The sequence below is a fragment of the Etheostoma cragini genome, chromosome 10 (assembly GCF_013103735.1).
Source record: "Etheostoma cragini isolate CJK2018 chromosome 10, CSU_Ecrag_1.0, whole genome shotgun sequence".
Lineage (NCBI taxonomy): Eukaryota > Metazoa > Chordata > Actinopteri > Perciformes > Percidae > Etheostoma > Etheostoma cragini.
In genome coordinates this window covers 16,669,252-16,677,017 of record NC_048416.1, presented here as the reverse complement: position 1 = coordinate 16,677,017, position 7,766 = coordinate 16,669,252, and positions in this window count along the sequence as shown.

The following is a 7,766-nucleotide window of genomic DNA, read 5'->3' as shown; positions in this document are numbered from 1 at the left end:
AGTGTCTCCAGATAACTCTTGTTATGAATTGATACTATAAACAAAATTGAATGGAATTGAAACTTAAGCTCGTTTGTTATCAATGTTCCAATTTCTCCTTTCTTTCTGCCTCTTTTCTTCTTTTTTGCTAACTGTAGTTTCGATTTAATTCGGGAAGTAATAAAAAAAATGGCCTTAAAAACAACACCGGCTATTAAATAAAATCCAAGGAATCCGTTAAGAGACTTCCATTACAATAGAGAATAGAATAGACTATTATTGGTCTATTAGATTTTTAGATTAGATTATTAGATTAATAATGTGTTTTTCTTCTGTGTTTAAATCAAATAATTTAAATCAGACAAGATATATAGGACTGCTCATGCATACAATAAAAAAAATCTGAATTGTCACATTGAAGGAGACAATTAAATATATACAAATTAAAACGCAAAATAAAAAAGACTACTTGCAATTTACTTCTGATAACAGAAGCATTGTGCATGGAAGTGTGCATGCTCAGCTGTGCAGTGTGTATTTGAAGTGTAATTGCTTAATACTTACTACTTAAATCCAGCAGAGATAGAAAGTCAGAAGAAGAAAGGGAAAGAGACAGAGCATCTGCAGCAATGCAGGAATCAGTCAGGTTCACAGGAGGAGACTATTGCCCTCCAGTGTCAAAAACACTCCGTTGGTGACTCCAGCTGAGGTGACATCCTGGCACTGCTTACTCTCCACCAGAGCAGGCGAACAGCGGAAAACACTCTCTAACCCTTCTTCTCCATACCACCATAGTTTTCCTTTCATCACTACTTGTACTTTATCTCTTTCTTTCGAGTCTTTTGTGTCTCTCTCCCTGTGAGACCACACAGCCAGACACACTGTTAAATAACAGCAGGCATCTGGTCAGACAGCTCAGACAAAGCAGAAAGACCTTAAGGGTCTGATGGAGACAGCAAAGGGAAAGGAAAAGGGCAAGTGTGTCAACCAGGACTGTCTTGGCTCATCAACCACTAAGCTGACTCTATTTGTGTATTATATCTCTACTTAATTTTTTCCAACTTCCTCCCTTTGTATGTCTGTCTCTCTAAATCAGTCATTTTCCTGACCTTTGTTTCTCATTTTCACATTATATGTTGATGGCCATAAGAGAACAGAGCATAGTCTTTCCTTTGCCAATCAAGTTCACAGTTAGTTCTTTTCTTCTTCCTCTCAACTGATCACAGTCTCACCTCGTTACTTGTCACTCACACTGATGAGACGTCTGCCTTTGAACAACCTGTGGTCTAATGTTGCAGCAAGTCTGATCAGTAACCTGTATTATTGAACAGGTTGTGTCTGTTGCAAATTTGATATATGTCTATATATGTCTATATTTTCCTATGTTAGGGAAAAGTCAGGGTCTGGTTTAATACAGAAAAAGCAACACTTTAATGTTTATGTTTTTGTTAACATTTAACCATGCAGTTCAGTTTTAATTGACTGGCATTTCATTTTTGGTCATAGATTCATACATATAAATGGCATATCAAAATTCCTGACTGTGCTTCTGACCTTTCGCCATCTTTCTTTCCATACCCTTTAACCCCATCTAAACAGTCTAGCCTTCCTCCCATGATCCCCTTCTTCTTTCTCCTCTGTCTAATCCCACCACTCCACTCTCACCAACCTCCTACAACCCCTTTTAAAAGCGCTGAGCATCCACTTTCCTCCCACATCTTGTCCCGTTCTGCTAGTCACGCTATATTCTGTGACCCCTTTCAACCCTCCAGTCTTCACCCAGCCTTCCTTCCCTATCCCCTCCACCACTCCTCTCACTGCTCATCTCTCTCACTTCAGCAGACCCATTAACACCACAGAGTTTTTCACTATATTGGAACTGTCCACTATTTGCTGTGAGCTTGGTTGTGCTGTGGCCTGTTGCAGCCACCAGCAACTAATTAAAGTCTCTTCACAGCTCAAATCACAGTTATCTGAATAAAGCCCTTTGCTGCTAATTAAACTGCCCTTCTCTGTCATACATACACAAACAAAACACACATGCAAATCTAGAGTAACAACTTTATATACATTGTTAAAAAAGGAAAAATATAAATCTTGCTCACAACTCCAGTCTGCTTTATATCAGGGTTATTATTCTTTCCATCTTGTTCTCCGAATAAACAGTGTCATTTTCATTTAAATGGCTGCAGCCCGAGGGGTCAAACAACGACGCAAAGCTTAGTCATTATCCTCTCAAATTTGCAATAAGACGAAATCTGACGATTGTCTGAGCTTCTTTTTCCATCACAGATGATCAGCTCATCATTGCTTAATCATTTTATGAATCAGTTTAAAATGTGTTAGGAACATTCTGTTCATAGTCATTGCAATCCTCATTGGTGGCCTAGGGACAAGTGTGCAAATGGAATATTTAATCTTCTTCTCATCATGACACAATAAGAATATTGCAAGATATTTGGTGCCATTTTTGTCACAAACTGTCATACATTAGAAGCACATGATGTAATTCATAACATAAGACAGCAGACAATATGTAGATGTGATAGACGCATAATTTTATTCTGGCTTTACATATAGCTCTGTCTAAAGTAAAGTGGTTTAGCCTTTAACAGGAGATGCTGATGCTTTGCATGTGGCTCTCTGTATAGAAGCGGAGTAAAGCCAAACTAATTTCAATCTTACAGGCAACTGAGTACCTTATTTTAAAATTCATTTACAGAATATACGCTGTTGAAATTAAATGCAAATATATTTACAGCATCTAAGTATTTTACTTTATTAACAATCGTTCTGAACTCATGTGGTTTGAATTCCCCTCTTTGTAAATTACAGAAAGTTATTTCAAGGCAACTGGTGCAATTTCAAAAAATCTTTTAGGTTTCACAAATCAAGATATATAATCTAAGTGTCCAAAGCTGAGTAAAGTCAACCAACTAAGGTTGCTAATTTTGGATTGTTTGAATTCAGAGGACAACATCTGAGACAAAACAACTTCATTTGAGCTTGAAAGGAAGGATCAGGAGACTGATTAGATGTCTGTCCATACAGGTTAGGTTCTGTCTTGCGATGGTTGGCAAAGTTCAGATAAGCGATTCTGAGTATGTGACTTTGAGTGTGAAATTTAACCACCAAATTCAAACCACACACATTCAAAATGATGGTTTTAAAAGTGTATATTCTGTGGTATTTTAACTTCACCATAAAGTAATCAGTAGTGGTTGAATTAGGTATTCAGTTGACCACACAAATTCAAATGATTAAGGTGTTACTTTTCTTCCGTACCATAAAAAAGCTCTCTGAGATTAAGACTTCATATTAGTTAAGTTAAATAAGGATCCAGACTATAAAGACAACTTTATTTACTCTCAACACCTTACGTAATGTGCAGAAATCACAAATATATAACATGCAATTTGTACCATAACTGATCATTCAAAATATACAGTACCTTCAAGGATCTGTGTTTATTGAAATGGCATCCCAAATATGTCATAAAAGTGGACTCATGTTTCTTCTAGGATAATCTTTAGTGGTAAAGTAGTGACAGAATTGCTAATGTTACCACACTGTTACTGGGAGAACTTTGCAGTGTTTCTTTTGACCACTAGCGAGCAGCAGCAGGCACCCTGATCTGTCAGCAGGTAGCAGACTTGAGGACATATTCATTGCTCCAGCAGGGACACAAGAGAGCGACCCCTAAGCCCAGTTTAAACCACTGTAACATGCTCGGACCAAAGCTCTGCGTCTTTTCCCTGCACGCTTACAGGCTCAGCAACCCAGAGCTGAGAATCAATGGCCGCCTGACTCAACTGCACAACAGCTACACACTCTGTAGTGCAGTAAAGTACTTCATAAATATTGACCACAGAGCTGACAACAGAGAGGTATAAATCCTAGAGGAATCTCCCGTGGAAGATAATGGGGGAGATGGAGGACAACGGCCAACTAAAGGAAACAGATCAAACTGCTGACATTCACCATGCTGCTCCGGAGATTTAAGAAACTGATTACAGCAGGTTAACAGAAAGAATGTAATATGAAAATTTTTTACAGATTAGAATAGAATAGAATAGAAACATGCTGTTGCAGACAGAGAGTTGTAGTTTGAAGTGAAGGAATGTACATTTACTGAAGTACTGTACTTAAGTTCCAATTCAAGGTTCTTCTGTGGGTTGTATTTCTTGCCACTGCTAGAGGTGCTAATTCATGAAACACTCTTATGGATCATATCAGAGGGTAGGAACAAGAAACATATGGGATCAGGTTTAGAGGACTTGGTTATTTTACTAAAGTACAGGATCAGAATGCTTCTGTCACCAATGATAGCTTGTGTGCTTGTGTGTGTGTTGTGTGTGTGTGTGTGTGTGTGTGTGTGTGTGTGTGTGTGTGTGTGTGTGTGTGTGTGTGTGTGTGTGTGTGTGTGTGTGTGTGTGTGTGTGTGTGTGTGTGTGTGTTTAAATGGCCTACTGGTTACTTCTTAATTTCTATCTTCTATCTGCTGTTTGGGAATACACCAATACAATTGTAATTTCAAACATTTCCAAAGTACTTCCCTCACAGAACGTTTCTGGTTCTGCTTTTTCAGTCAAAAACATGATACAACTTTAACTTTTGTGGCTAAGAATAAAAAAAGTCATCTTCACAAAATTAATCTTTGCACAGAATCCTGTTCAGAAATCTTATATTTATCGCAGATTTACAAGACAATATAGTGTACAATAAATACATAACTCAATGGCATATGACTGCTTGCCTGCTTCTGAAGGCCTTCATGTGTGTCTGTGTTTGCATGTGTGCACATTATATATGCCTGTGCCTCTGGGTTTGTCTTGCAGAGAAGAATAAATGCTTATTGATCTCTACAGCATTAAGCAGTCTTTAGCATTGGCTCCTCTGCTGGCCTAACAGACTGCAGAGGTCTTGTGTCTCTTGTTTATGACCGGCATTTATCATCCCTGTCTCCCTTTATCATATCTTTGTCTCTCTTTTTCTCCCACCCTGCTTGTATCCCTCCTCCCTCACCCATCCAGTTTCATCTCCTCCGTCACACTTCATGATCAGACCTGGAGACCATAACAACAACTCTCTCTCTGGTTCACTGTTGAAGAATGGTGGTGTCGCTATCTTCGAGGAAGTAGTACTCTGCTAAATGGATGAAAATACATATAGGTATAAGTTGTGTGCACTGAAGAAATACAGTAGTTTCTTTACACCCACAATTAACTAAAGTGGTGCCCGAGAGACGTTTGAAACCATTGAACAACAAATGTCGTTCTTTCATGCCAATTTAAACTCTAACGTGGAAAGTTTAAAGCTGTAGAAATTAAAGCATCTTACTTTATACTTCATTGCACACTCTTTAAAATAGCTGCAGCCATGGTTGGATTGAGAGTAGGCTTTAAAAAAATTAACTTTATTTGTTTTGGTAATGACCGGTAACTGATAGCTCATTTATTAATTGAAACCCTTTTGGGTACCTACGTCCTGCTGAGGACAAATAAGGAGCATGTCCTTGCGTTGCAAACACCAGCAGCTTCATGGTGATTAAGATATTGGCTCTGTTTTAAAAAAAAATCCCATTGACAAGCAATGGGTGAAGTGTGCATATTTAAAATCTTTGAGATGTGAGTTAGCACTATCCAATCTAAACTCCTTAAAAGTCCTCCTTGTGAACCATCCTGGAGAATTTATATGCTGCCAGACTCATAGACGGCTAACAGTGTTGTGGAGATCGGTCTTGGTCTTAAAACCAGTCTCAAGATCACTTTTTGAAGGTCTCACTCTCGTCTTGGAATTGGCCGCATTTTTACTCGGCCATGGATAAAGAGGACTCTGGATTTTATTTGAAGATCTGTCAAGATCACCATTGCAAGGACATCACTAAATTGCCTGTGCATTGTATAACTTTATGTGTTAACATGATAACTGTGATTGGATGTAAAACTTTCTGCTTCAAATGCAACAAATAACTTGACTGATTTCTAATGTTAAATGTGTTACTGTTAACAGAAGACAGGAGAAGCTCTGGCTGTCTGGCACTGGTCTGGTCTTGGTCTTGTCTTGGTCTCAATACACTCTGGTTTTGGTGATGACTTGGTCTTGGTTTAGGACATCTTGACTACAACAATGACGTCTATTCTCTCCAGACCAACAGAGGGAGTTATCATCAACATGCATGGGCAGGAATTGGGCGTCTGGACAATATATCATTGTAAACATAATTTAAATTTGTATGATAATATGCATTGGGAGCACTTGGGCTAATTATTGCTGCCAAACAATGCATTTTTAGTTTTAAAAGATTGTTAAACTCTCTCCAGGGCTGTCTGACTGACAGGATGATCTGTTACACTGTTATCCCATATTAGTTGACTTTACTCAAAATTTGTGTGGAAACCCGTTGCCTTAAACCGTTTTAAGGCAAGTTGTATTAACATAGAACAGCAAGTTGATACCATAGACAAAAAGTTTTTCTTTTAATACATTTTCATATTAAAGGTCTTTAGATGACATAGACTGAATTTGAAGAAGATCTGATGAAATCTCTAGGAAGAGTTTGTTAAAGTATAGCACCTTGTCTTTTAGGCCTACTTCCTGTTGCAACTAGGAGGTGGTATGACTTTGAGCCAACATCGGTATATGTAATCAAGGGCCAACTCCGATGAATCCTGAGAAGTTTCGAGCCATCGGAAAATGTACACTCAAGTTACAACCATTTCCTGTTTCAATGGCAAAACGCACAAAATAGCCGCCCTGCCAAGGCTATGCCCTATGACGAAAAGTTTTTCTTTTAAAAACTTTTCATCTGGAACATCTTAAGATGACATAGACCAAGTTTGAAGTTGATCGGATGAAATGTCTAGGAGGAGTTTGTCAAAGTACTACAAGTAGAAAAAGCCAAGATTGCACTAATTCCGAACTTTCAATTCAAAATGGCAAACTTCCTGTTGGGTTTAGAGTGTGGCTACAATGGAGATTTATGTCCGCCATTGTACGTATGTGTACCAAGTTTCGTGAGTCTTCAAACAAAAAAAGCATTAAAGGATGTCAAATACCAAAAGAGACCAGAACAAATAAATAGAAAATGGCAACAAATAAATACTCTCTAAGGTCAGGAAAGAATCAACCCTGTTGACTTGTAATTAAAGGAAAATAGAAAAACAATGCAACAGAAAGTAAAAAAAATGATGAAGTTTAGAAACTAGACAAAATGTGGCACATTAAGACCAACAACACCACCCCTTCACTCATCAGCCCCTCTAACCCTTCCAACCCTCATGTGGCCACTCCCTTAATGGAACTTAATGCAGATGTTAAGTAACTAATTTAAGAATCATACGAGGGGATGATGGGGGTACAACTTTGAGCTATAATTGCTAAACCCAAATTCCATGGTTGTCACTCTGTTTGTAGGATTATGTCACTGTTAGACTCTGTGTGTGCGTCTGTGTGTGTGCGTGTGTGTGTCTTGCGTGGGTGTGTGTGTGACTGATACAATTTTGGAAAATAATGATGCAGTGGTATCTTTGCTGGAATTCAGCATAGCATGTATATTTGTGTTCTGGAAAAACAGATCTTAAAATATCTATGGAGACACTACTAACTGCAATTACATCTGTTTGGGATTATACAATGTCACCTAATGCTACTATTGTTGGAGATAATTATCAGTGGCATCTAACCAACAAGCCGTATCTGATGCTTCTGACTCTCATTTAGGTCTACACCACATTTCAGAATTGCAGCTGCTATCTGATAAAAAAGGGTTGTAACCTATAAGACTC